This window comes from Heliconius melpomene, chromosome 15 (assembly GCF_056956725.1).
Source record: "Heliconius melpomene rosina isolate 202511_hmr_F chromosome 15, ASM5695672v1, whole genome shotgun sequence".
Lineage (NCBI taxonomy): Eukaryota > Metazoa > Arthropoda > Insecta > Lepidoptera > Nymphalidae > Heliconius > Heliconius melpomene.
The window spans coordinates 6175268-6189726 of NC_140403.1; positions in this window are offsets into that span (position 1 = coordinate 6175268).

The following is a 14459-nucleotide window of genomic DNA, read 5'->3' on the forward strand; positions in this document are numbered from 1 at the left end:
TACATCAAGGGACCATAGATCTATATATTCATTCAAGTATTCATTTCAGCTTGATACTCCGTGTGGTCTCGAGGTAAATGGTCTTGACAGACGAACAGACGGACAACAAAGTAAAATAAGGCTTCCGTTTTTACCTTTTGAGGTAAAGAACTACTAGCCTTGATAATATACTCTACCATTATTATTTATCTCAATTCCTTATAAGTCACCTTTTTTTGTCCATGTTTCTTGATAATATCTAGACCAAAAAAAATAAAAATATATTAAAATGTATCTAATAATTTCTTTAATAGATAAATTTTATCTATCTTTACGTGACAAAATATATCATACAAAAGTAAACTTTTTTCGAGTTCTAATTACCACGTAAGACTATAAATCAACGACGACTGACAGAAAACGTATGAACGGAAGAACGAAGCCATATTTTAAAAAAGTATTTTGTAATAAACTATTAATAACTAACTTTATAATTATAGTAAACTATCGTGTAAATTTAAAGAAATAACAATAAAAGAAATACAAGTTCAAACGGCCTCATTCCATGTCATAAATATAAACATTGGCTCGGAGAAAGAGCGGGTATTAAGTTGATCGCCTATTGCATAACACGTGGGTTAAATATTATTCGATTGTAACTGGTGGCTTTCACTTTCACGCTATACGATAAGGTAAACTGTATGGCGAAAATGTGTGGAAACAGACAGAATCATCTAAGGACATATTTATTTATTTTATTTTAACACTTTAATACACCATACTTGAATTTACAAATATAAATTAACTTAAACAAAAAAAAGAAACAGAAGAAAAGAAAAAAGAAACACATGAAATATGTATTTAAAAATTTACACGCGTTGTAATAGACACCATGGTGGCATAGTGAGAAATTGTCATCAATTGAATTGCATGAATTTGTACTACAGAAAAGATAATATGTATACATTTTTTATTATATTGTAAACATTGTGTTTAGTGACAAAAAACAACTTTTATTATTCTGTTATTAATTAGGATCAAGTTACAAGCATTCATTAACTGAAAGGGAAAAAAATATCTTTAAGTAAAAAAAAAATTAAACACCTTTCGGTTACTCTTCAAAATATTTGATGAAAAGTCCACTAATAATAACTTGTTTTTGGGCACTTTCGTTTTAAACAAAATAAGCTTAGCTTTGGACATCGTAACTGAATTTAAGGTTTTACATCTTGGGTTTTCTTGCGTTACAACTTTGGTCGTTATGTCTCTTAATCTTAAAGTCCACATTAATAATATACAATATAATGCGCTTGTTGTTTAAGTTAAATATTGACCAAATTTCACTTTCAATTGTACTCAATGAGTCGCAGTCGTATTCAGAAATTTGTTAAACTTTCCTATACATGTATGTTCAGACAAAGAATTGTTCCACTGACTTCACTTTTGCACTAAAATTTACTTTTTATTTGTAATTTGCCATATGTGCTTTCCTGTTATTGTAGTCTGGTTAATTAAATAATTATTACAATTAACATATTATACTTTATATAACTATAACATATAACTCAACACGCAATGCCTCCAGAATTCGAAAGAAAGTGGGGAACGGAGTGGAACACTAGGTTCCCTCTGCCTACCCTGCTGTACGGGATTACAGCGTGAAGCTGATTTATTTATTTTATTTTATATTGTAGTTTATATTAATATAGGTCCGGTTCAAATTATCATACATTATTTCACCAAAAGTAATCTTGCGATTGGTTCAGCTCTACTGATTGGTCACTCTACTTAGTTCTGGAGTTTCATATAATTTACATAAAATATAATTTTATAGCGTACTAGCGGCCCCGCGCGACTTCATCCGCTTGAATTTTACGAATATTTATTTAAGTGTATTTAAGAAAAAATATTAATTATTTTAATATGTTTATCTATACTGTCATGCACTAAATAAATTAATTTTTAATTTAAGTCTTTTGGGAATTTATTTGATTTTGCACGCAAATACATGAAGTTAATGCTGTTAGCCCTATTGGCCGACAGGTCAACAGGTACAAGTTCAAAGAGTCCTCCATGATCAACGCAATAGAGAGTGCACAGCGAGGAGACGTAGAGACGTCTCCTGCGTAGAGAGGCAAAGCTACAGTGTCAAGCCTTTGACAGATTATTGGATCCTCAATGATTCAAACAGCTCTACGTTATACATATTTTTACAACTTCACCTCACATAAAGTATTTCAATCAGAAGGTTAAGACATTATATTCCTCAATTTCCAATTTTTGGAACATTAGACGTTGAGTGGATTTGTCTTACTACGAGAGCGACAAAATGAAAATAATTCATTTCTTTGACTTTAAATAGAACTCATAGTCGTTGAGTTTTATTCTAAAACGCTGTCCACGACGGCCTCAAAATACACATAACACGTATAAATATCATATTAATAAAATAAATATTTATATATTTAATGGATTTATTCAGTATTATATTAATATTTATACGGTAGTTGTATTTAAATACACTAAAGAAAATAAAAAAATCTGATAATTTTTTCATCAAACTATCTTAGTGAGCGGCACAATGGTGAGACTGTAACGCGAAGGTTGTGGGTTCGATCCCCACTCGAGGAAGTGAAATATTTATTTACGTTTACATTTCCATTTCTTCGCTCTAGTGTCGAGGCAAAGCGCGGCGTTAAGTTCTGCCATTCAACACGCAATGCCTCTAGAATTTGGCAGATACGGGGGAACGGAGTGTCTTAACACTAGGTTCCCTGCCTACCTTGCTGTGTGCGGGATATAGCGTGAAGCTGAAAAAAAAATATCTCAGTAGTCCATACAATACATTTTTATTTAGATAATTATATTTCTTTTATATACAGTAAATGATGAAACAATCGTGTCGTGTTAACTTATCAAGGCTTAGTAACAAAGACCAAGTAGCTGTAAATCTTCAGAATCGTGTTATAGGAGAGCGGGCTGAGCTGATCTGATGAAGGATGCGAGTTCGCTCGTGACTTCCAATGTTGTATTGTAAAATTATTTGTCTATATGCACTAATTTATTGTGGTTAGGAGATGATTAGTTAATTATTTTTTTAATACCTCAATATATTTTTAACTGACTTCCGTAAGGAGGTTATCCATTCGATTGTTTTTAGGGTTCCGTACCTTTTAAGGGAATAGGGAACCCTTATAAGATTACTTTGTCGTTTGAAAGAAGAGAGTCTGTCTAAAGAGCTTTTATCTCAGATAGTCATCAACATCTGAAAATTATACATTTTTCAATTCAAAGCCATCAAAAATTCTTATAGAAATTATGATATTATGTAAAAAATATATATTTGAAGATTATTAATTAAAATAAATAGTAAAGATCATATTAGAAGTCATTATAGTTGTCAGTCAATTCTGTCAAGCGGGCGAAGTCGCGGGCGGGCCGTTAGAATTATATATTATACTACTCTTATATAGATTCAAAAAAGGTGATCTGCCCACCTTGTTTTGAAAATGCCTAAATAAATAAATATTACAGTTTTTCATAAATATTTCTTATTTTATCTTCTATACATTTTATTAAAAATACATACATATTATATACCTAATTAAAATGAGTAAATACCCGTATATTCGATAACTTTCACTAAAATATTATAAATATAGTCACAAACAGTACTAGCATATTATGTGTGGGCCCAGCCTTAACCTGTTTCCAGGTGATAAGTGTTACGTAACACAAACCACGAGGTTTTTATAGAGGTGTGTAACTTTACAAATTACATGAAGACATCAATTAGAAGATGTGGTCGACTAATTAAGTAGGTTTATTATTAAACACAGACTCCGGCTTCATCAGTTTTTTTAATTTAATTTATTATTATAATTTACAGGATCAATTTGTTGTCCGTCTGTCAAGAATATTTATCTCGATGTCAAATATTCAGGTTCTATAGTCCTTTAGAGCAGAAAAAATCAAACTTCAAGGTCAACGTAATTAAAATGTAGAAGCATTTATCCACCGTTTTTGGTGCATTTTGTATGAAATTCACAGCGTAATCAAAACTAAAAGGACGTTCCGTGGACCTACAGTAATAAAATTTGGTAAGAAGTGGGAATTTGCCGTACAAATAAAGGAAAACATCCTGTAGGTGAAAATTTATACATATTTCATAGAAGAAAATAATTACAAAATTGTAATTGTAGCTCGTTTCATATAAAATGAGTGGAAACGTCCGTAAACTTAAGTTTGTCAACTTTTGTTATTTGCAATTGGGATACAATCCTCAAATTAGTACAGAATGACTCTCATTTGACAGGTTTTGTATGTACAGTCTTATAATATTAGTATACACTTTATAAATCGCAATTTAAATCTTTTGCTATTTTATTTGATTTTGCTCGCAAATATTATAATACTAATTTTAAAATATCTCTTCACATTCTTCAAAAACTTATTTGAAAAAAACATCGACTTTATACATAAGCATAAACAAAAGAACTAGCACTTCACGGTATTTATAAAACAAAGAGAATTATAATATTTTGAAGACTTTTATAAGCTATAATTACAATATTGTACATGCAAGGTCTAGCACAAGGCGAAATATAAAGTATAATTTAGGATAATGTTTTAAGTTAGTATATGGATAAGCATGTATGGAATTAATGTCTATTGAATGTCAGGCAGGACAGCTGCCAGCTAATGTAATAGTAAAATACGAGTATACCATTGACTTTAAAAAGAGCAACTGTTGAGTTTCTTGCCGGCTCTTCTCAGCAGAACTGCCTTCCGAACCGGTGGTAGCTTTTTGTTGACATGTACATTCGACGATTCAAAAGTGCTTATAAAGTTTATTTGAATAAAGAATATATTGAATTGAATTTGAATTTGAATATATAGTTATTATTTCATAGACATGTAAACTAAACATAAGTAAATAGCTATGAAAACCATTAAATTACTTTGTTAGATAGAGTCATAATAAATAATTAAGCAAACATAGTTATTATAATAAAGATATGCCCTTTCGAAAGGAGGGGGGGACGCAAATATGTAAAATGGCGGGAGAAAGTCGCTTCCGTAAATGCAACCGCCTCAGGAGCATGTGACTTTGCTCATGTGACTCCGCTCATGTGACTAGAGTTGCTGGCCATCTAAGTATGCTTTAAATATAACAAATAAAATACAATTATTGCTTTTAACACCTGTTAATAAAGTCGAATTTTCTTTATACTTAACTTAAAACAAAAGGTTTGTTGTACAAATCTCGTAGCATTGCGAAAACTACACGTAAACTGGGCTAACGTTACGTTTCGTACTCGTATACAGTATTTTGTATTTCTAGCATGTGTTTTATTGACACAAAATGGTTTCATAATTCTAATTAATGTGTTTACATTCATGAGAATAAGAAAATTACATACGTTTGTGTTTCTTCTTGTATTACGGTGACTTGTAAATAGAATTTATATACCCCTCATTACATAATACAATATACATTTTCCATAGGTTCTGTTATTTGCTTAGTTCACTTTGGTCTTGAAATATGACCAAACTTGGTGTGATGTTATGAAAATCTAGTAAAATTTACACGTATTAATAACATTAACATTTCAAATAGAATTATATCTACACATTGAAAACCAAAGTTTCAGCTTGTTCAATAAAACAGTAATTTTATTAGAGTAATTTACAAAATATTTTATATTAATACATATCTTTTATATAAGCCCAAAAAATAAAACGGATACTAAATGTTAAAAAGTTAACCAAAATACAATGGGAGCTGCAAGCGGCATTTAAAGGACGGTTCTGAGAATAGTGTGAACAAACGCACAAACAAACAGACAACAATCAACAAATAAAATTGAATATTAAAAACCACTGTTTTGGATTCTATTGCATTTTGAAATGCCCCCAATAAAAAATTTCCTAATATATCTTCCGTGAACGTGTTTTTTTTAACAATTCAGTTCAATTCCATATATATTAAAAAAGGAACGTGATTCTGTTTACTTATTTAATAAGTAATTTAGTAGCTTAAGCGGGCGAAGCCGCGAGCGTGTCTCTAGTACAATAATAAAATAGTTTAGGAATATATTAAGAATCAAATTCCATTTATTGACATACTGTCGGCGCGTTGAACTCTTTTGTAAGAATTATCCCGTGCGTTTTGATAAAGATATAATAGATCTTTATAGAAACGAACGTTTCAGATTGTATGATTTGCATTACTTACATCCTTAAGACAAAATTGTTAAGTGCGAGTCCAACTCACCCTCTGAGGCTTTCATATAAATTTCAACTGGAAGTACGTTGTACTTCCCAAAGTTGATAAACTTAAGTTTGCGGAAATATGCACAATTAATTTTGTATGAAATAAACTAGCAATAGAATTTTATAATTATTTTTTTTATGAATTACTTATAAATTTTCTTTAATACTATTAGAAAAAATATAAAATTAAAATAATTCAACGCTCTGCTAAAGCTCACAAGCCTATGATCGGGTCCTATGGTTGAATGTTTTTATATTTGCATTTCTTCGCTCCGGTGTCGAGGTAAAACGCGGTGTTGAGTTCCGCCACTCAGCACTTAATGCCTCCAGTATTCGGCGGAAAATGGGGAATGGAGTGTCTTAACACTAGATTTCCTCTGCCTATCCTGCTGTGTGCGGGATGATTTAATGTTTAAATTATATAAACAATCTGTTGGCAAATGCAGCATAAAATAGTTACAGATGGTATACGGGCGAAGCCGTTACCATAATTGTTTCAATATTTTAAACACGATAACTATTTATTTAACTTATTTAATTTATATTTAAAATTTTAGTATAAATATTAATTTTATAGTAAAATTTTGTAATTTCTATACATTTGGAACAGTAGGATAAATAACAACGTTAAGCTTATGACGGCGTCGCGTCGTTCTCCTTCCAAATGTCAAGGCTGTTATTGTCCGTCACATGATCACAGGTCTCAGTCATATGACTTAAAGATTTGTTCAGAACTGCTCCGGCAGAATGTTTCCAATTTTAATTGCTAAAAAATAAAATACGAATTTTTATACCGTATTTTTGCTCTATTTCACCTTTTTGTACTAAATTTAAAATCGCCTCGACATTTCTCAGGCATTTTTTTCTTTATTTATGAACAAGAAAAAAATCTATATAAAACCTTAATACCCAGAATATTCTGTGAAAATAAAAATCTATAATCTTCTGGCATGAAAAATTCTAAATACTTATTTTAGCGCTTCATCTAAATTCTAGTTGTACAAAATGTATTAATGAGGTTATGATTTAAAGTTCGTGATATGGTAGGTATATGTAATTTGTACGGTTTTAAGTGGAGTAGTCTCTTCTATTAAAGCTTAGCCAATATTTATACTGTTCCAACTACTTGGAACGATTGGCACATTCCTTTTTATATACATTGGTGCACATCCTTGTTAGGGTTCCGTACTTTTTAAGGTTCACTCTGTTCTTGATAGATCACACACACTTCTGTCTGTCTGTCTGTAGGGAAATCGAAATATGCATTTTTTGCTATATAAACGGCCATATCTTTTTTCTAAGTTTATATAGAAATATGTTTTCAGGAAATAATAGGGCCATATGGTTTGAATTTCAACCTAATATCTCGAAGCGTTCCTGAGATAAAGGGTCTTGACAGACAGACAGGAAATAAAAAAATGCAGGTTAAGTTCTATCCCTACTAGCAAACGAAGGTTATATACCCATTGATGTTTATTATTTGGGCTAATGTATAAATTATATAATCAATATGTTGGTAAATGCAGCATAGTAAAGGTGGTAAGTTTTAGCGTATTTTATTTTAAACGCCATCTATGTAAATATACATGAGTTGATACAACTTCTAAGTTTTCATTTAGCAAAGCATCCTGCTTACGAAGTTTATATGAATAAACGAGTTAAGGTATGCGTTGTTGGACACTTGCGATAGATGGCGTTCAGTCATATTAAAAAATAATATGCATAGTTTTGTTTAAATGTGCATTAATAGCCCAAAGTACAATATAATATAATATATGTGTGTATAAAATTGCACAAAAATATATAAAAATTATAATACAAACAATAACAACAATAATATACTGAAAAAGTATTAACTATTTATTTTTTTTAATTAAAAAAACAGTAGTGCGCAAAATACGTTTACATTGCTATAAAACTTAATTTAGATATTTTCTTTATTAAAACTATAAAATAATAAATTACCAGCGTGTACATAAATAATGTATGCATATAGTACTTGTAAGATATACTATAATTATTTACACTCTATACGAGTACATTATAACATATATGCACTTATCCTACTAATATATATAAAAAATGTGAAAGCTTGTCAGGATTGGTGTTTGTTCCACTTTCATGAAAAAATTAATCAAAAAATTTAGATGAAAATTTACAGTAACGTAGCAAGTACACCAGAATAACTAATAGGCTATAATATATTTAAGCATTTTGTATAATTTGGCTGTAATATAACAATAACTTTAAGCGGGCGAAGCCGCACGTGAATCGCTAGCGTATTAGGATTTTACCGTCTATTATACAAAATATTAGAAAATTCCAAATGTCATATAAACCTCTTTACCTACTAACAAATCAGGACGTCATTACACTCGTTGTAATGCGCGCTGAATATTAATATTTCACAGTCTATATTGAACCATTTTTCTGTAGTCTATATATGTAGATAGAAGCTATATGGCTGTATTTCGAGAAATACTTGATGTCCAGGTCGTTAAAGGTTACCATGGCTACCAACGCTACTATGACTACCAGGCTACCACGTTACCATCGCTATAAGTTCAAAATTTCAGCTATTTTTTTATCCTTTATATTTAAAGTAGAATTTTATATTTAGAGTATTATATTTTACATATAAATGTAACGTTAGAAAAAAAAACTTAATAAAATACTGCGTTTCAAAACTTTACCAATATTTGTCCTTCAATAAATATTGGATATAACACACATAAATTTCTATGTAATTACGCGTGATGTGGATGTGTGAGTCAAGTCCTGGCGCGTGGAGGCGCGCAGACGGAAGTGAGGCCAGAAAGAAAGTACTAACAACCGGTCGTTTGTGGGCCAGTGGCAGGTTCGCGGTATCTACCACAGCTTACAAATTCCAGCTTGAAGTTGGATTTATAAACAATATTATAATAGTACAGATTATGGAGTATAGGGAGATTTACTTTTTTATAGATTGCAATATATAGATAGCATTCTACTTAACTTCTTTTTTTATATAAAATATATTACTAATTCAGTTTCTTAAAAGAAGAAAGAAGAAGGTCCTATAATAAAATACACTCTTTCATATTTTATTATAAAATTGGAACAAATTCTACTTGTTTATAGTTATTTACAAAACTATTAGACATACTCGTATAAGTACTATATTTTTCTTGAATTTTGAAATTAAATCAATTATATTTTATGAAGTTACTTTTTTTAATGTATAAAAAAATCTTGAGACGCGCAGGGACACAAGCGTGTGACTGTAAACGCAACAGGTTATGGGTTCGATTACCACTCTAGGAAATGAAATATTTAATATTTTGATTTCTTTGCTCCTTTGTAGGGCCTTTACAAAGGGCGGCGTAGAGTTCCACCACTCAACGCGCAATGTCTCCAGTATACGACAGAAAGCGGAATGTCTTAACACTAGGCAATTTTTACCTACCCCGCTACGTGCGGAATACAGCTTGAACCTGAAAAAAAAACTTACATTAACTCATGCATACTATTCTGTGGCTTTTACATCGATGTTGGCTCCGTTATTTCACATAGCTGACATCAAGGTCGTGTTAAATATATGTCATTATTATTATTATTATATTAAGTACATAAATAAGTTTATATAAATAACATATAAGGATAATTGTCTAATTTAAGAAAAAAAGGAAACTTTATAAGAACACTTTGTTGTCCGTCTGTCTGTCAAGAGCCATATCTCAGGAATGCTTGGAGATATCGAGTTGAAATTTAAAACATATACTTTTTTACATTTTTTATAAGTTACTTCCGGTTTACCTAAAATTATTAAAATTTGACAGCTAGCATCAACACATAGTACTAGTGCAGGAAAAATCTATTCTGAAATTATACCTTTGTGATTAAATCCTAAAAAAACAGTAACCTTAAAATGAAGAACTTAGATTTTCAGAAAACTCGTGACCTCCAATTTTTGTAGGAAATACTCGGTGGCCGAGCGAGTATGTATTAAATACGATAATTTGATTTGTAAGACGACAACCATTCATATAATGCAAGAACAATACAAATATAAATAAGTTAAATTTATGGTTAAAAGTAAATGACTTCATTCACGAAATTAAATCTGATATATTGCGGTAAAAACCCTATGAATATTATCTACAAGTACAAATACAAACACACCGCCAGAGGTGCTCTGCCAACCCTGCTCCATGCGGGATACAGGGTAAGGTAAAAAAAAAATGTTTTTAATGTGGTACACAATTTGGTGGTAAAAGAATAGAATAGAATAGAAATAACCTTTATTAACAAACTTATTTAAGTAAAACATTTGTTTTACAATATATAATATATATATTCTTTATTGCACATGTATAAATAGTAAGAAAACAGTTAAAAAGTTATGTTTACAATGGCGGGCTTATTTCTGAAAGAAATCTCTTCCAACCAACCTATGGAAGTGGATGAGTGCCAAACAGCGGAATAACAACACAGCGCAACACAGAAAAAAAAATTAAAATATCAGAAAAATATATGTATTAACTAACACATTATAAACATAATACATGCTACAATATATATATATATATACCTACACAAGTTATAAATATATAATTATATATACTGTTAAATCGACTATATATACATATACATACATATATAATACATACATAAAATATACCCATACATATATACATATATATATATAATATATACTAGAAACACTGATTAAAGCTCTGCTGATATAAGCTATAATAAGGTACTTATATCTAGACATCGGTAAATTGTGGTAGTAAAAGATTTTAAGTATAAATTTCGATACTTCTTAAATTATATACAAAATGGTAAATGTTAACTTGACCATAGCTAACAGATGACGTGAGGTTGGCATAACGTATTATACATATCTCGAGACGTAACTGTACTTAGTTGTTAGTATAGCTGACTGACTCCGTAGTGAACCATTTGAAACTAAGATATCGGCCTGGCGGTGCATGTAAAGAGAAATTATCTTCACACTACTTTGCGTTCAATTAACTTAATTAATATTAATAAATTATAAAACGCATAAAACGAGTAACCACTTTTGTATATGTTTAGATATAAACAAATATGTACAGAAAATGTTATATTTTGAATACAAGGCAGATATGGTAAACAGAGTGTTTTGACCCTAGATTTTCTCTTACTACTTACTATATATAACACGAACCTGGAACAGTTTATTTTTTGATACTTAAAGTTCCTATTCACCCACAGTATATCAACAATATAACTTTATTTATTTATTTATTTAAAGGGAATACAAAAAAAAACGATATTAAATATTTATCTATGTTAAATACAAGTTTCTATCTATTTAAGATTTTTTTACGAAAATTGTAAAATTGTTTCACATTAAGTATAACTTTAGAGTCGTGAACGTTAAAGAAAACAAACTTTCTTTTAATATCCGCAAAGAAATTGCGAGAATATGTTTTGAAATGTTACTCATAACATAAATGAATTCTTTATTTACGTAAGAGTATCTTAACTTTCTACCAAATAGCTTTTATTACAATTGATTTTATAGTGAATTTTTAAAAAAAATACTGATAAAGTAACGTAAGTAATAAGTGACAAAATAAATAACGTAAGTATTTTTTGAACCTTCTCGTATTTTTTTTATATAGCAGTGAAGGCAGAGAGAAAATAATTTTAAGACACTATTTTTCCCGTTCAACGAAGTGACGAAACTCAACGCATTTTGCTTCACCAGACCAGTTTTTTGTTAAGAAATACATGTTGAATTACGTTAATAAAAGAAAGCTAGTATTTCCGGAATCAGCAAAAGATATGTTTTCTAACGATCTTGCTGCAACTTTTTTTATATTTACGTAAATTTCACACTAGATTTGAAGCTTGACAAAACAGCCCAGGCTTGGAATCTGTTTTTTTTATTATAATAAATATTATTTTGCTGACAATATCTGCTGCAAACTAAAGTTATAATTGATTTAATAAAATTATTATTTTATAGCAAATTTTCGAATGAAAATACCATAAATTCATATAATTTTTACCTGACTGCGCGGCACAAAGGAGGGTAATGTTTTGTACTGTGAAAGCGGTTTGAAATCACTACGATATAAGAGATATTCCAAGTTAATAAATCGTAACCAATAAAAAAAGATACTAAAAATAAACAAAAGAACAACTGCATAATACTAAAATAACCTACCTACTTATAATTCTCTAATTAAATCTTCACAAGTATCCCAGTTAAACTTAAATGGTATATAAAAGGACAAAAAAAATGATTGTTTTGGATTATATTTACAAATGTTCCCAATAATATATTTTTTTTCACACCCCATCTTATAATAAGTATAAATGTTATAATTTCATATTCGAAGAATTTTTCTATAAAGTGCTAATAAGTAAAGAAATATTTGTTCTAACTGTATTGGCAATACATTGAACTCTTAACTACCGTATTCTATTTGATGTTATTTTAGTCGGTAGTTGAAAAATAAATAAATCATTATAAAAAAAGAATAGGTATAATATACATAGTATTTTATATACAGCAGAAGCCAGTTGTAGCGCAGGGGCACAAAGTGTGATTGTAAACCGATTGGGTGTGGGTTCGACCGCACTTGAGGAAAAGCGCGCGAAAGCGCGGCATTGCAATGCCTCCAGGATTCGGCAGAAAGTGGGGAACGGAGTGTCTTATCACTAGGTTCCCCTGCCTACTTGCTGTGTACGGGATACAGCGTGAAACGAAAAATTTACATTTCCGTTTCTCGTTTCGCTATTCGGCGTTGAGTTCACCGAAGTCCACTCACCACGCAATGCCTCCAGAATTCGGCGTTAAGTGGAGAACGGAGTGTCTTAACACTATGTTCCCTCTGTGTGCGGGATACAGCGTGAAGCTGTTTTTTTTTTTAAATTTATTTTTAAATAATTGCAATAATTATTTAAATTATTAATTTATTATTTAAATGTCTCTGTGTCATTCCGTTCGTACACAATGTTTACAGAAGCATTTGATGGTGTGAGTGTTAGAGACTTGAGTTGTGGTGAGAGAAAGTCTTCGAGGTCCATTCACAAGGCGCATACAAATATTTGTAGCCGCCTTCAATACCGAAAACGGGTTTAGACCTTTCTCGGTTTGGAAGCTCGCGATATCAACAGGTTGAAACCACTGATATGAAATGTTTATGATTATTAGTCGATTATAATATTATAAATCATAAGATAAAAAATATTTAGTTATCGATATTTCCAATTCTATCGATTTCACTAGCCATATTTAATAATGTAGGAAAAAATCAGTATAAATATATGTAAATTAAAAAATTACAATATATAAATCTGATATTTTTTCTTAACCATAAATAAAACTGACTGTATGAAGACAAATAATTTCTACATAATTTAGTTCAAGTTTACGAATATAGCGTAAAAATATTTTGGAAAATATGAAAGCGAAACAGTGAAATGAATTAATTTGTTTTCATTTAGACTCTCTGCTGTAATGCATAGTAAATAATAAGGCCAGTCGAGGAATTCGATCCGCACTCGAGGAAATTAAATATTTATTGAAATTTATATTTTCACTAGTGGCCCAGTCGCGGCTTCGCCCGCACAACACCTATAATTCTTTTAGTATGTTTATTTTTTCATATTTAGTATGTTTATTCTTATAGATTGATATTTGATAGATTCAATCATGGAGACTACGCGGGTGGGAGGACATCATCAGCGGCGGCGGACGGCCCCGCGGGACTTGACTATAGATTTCTTCGCTCTGATGTCGAGACAAAGCCCGGCGTTGAGTTCCACATAAAACGCAATGCTACCAGAATTCGGCGGAAAGTGGGAAATGGAGTCTCTTAACACTAGGTTCCTTCGATCTACCCTGTTGTGTGCGAGATACAAACTGAAGCTGAATTATTTTTAATTAAATAATAATAATGAACTAATTAAACAATATTTACCTAACACATCATCAGTTTGTCATGAATACTTTTTAATAATAAAAAATATATAATTTACATTTAAATTATTAATTTGTTTATTTATTTGTTTGATTCATATGATTAGCATGTTACCCAGACATAGCTTTACCTTAATAATAAGTTGGTATATAGAGACTAAGATGTGTAAAATTCAATATAAACTGTTTTTTTTCATTATGAAGCTTAATTATAAAAAAAGTAACCGCAATCTACATAGATTTT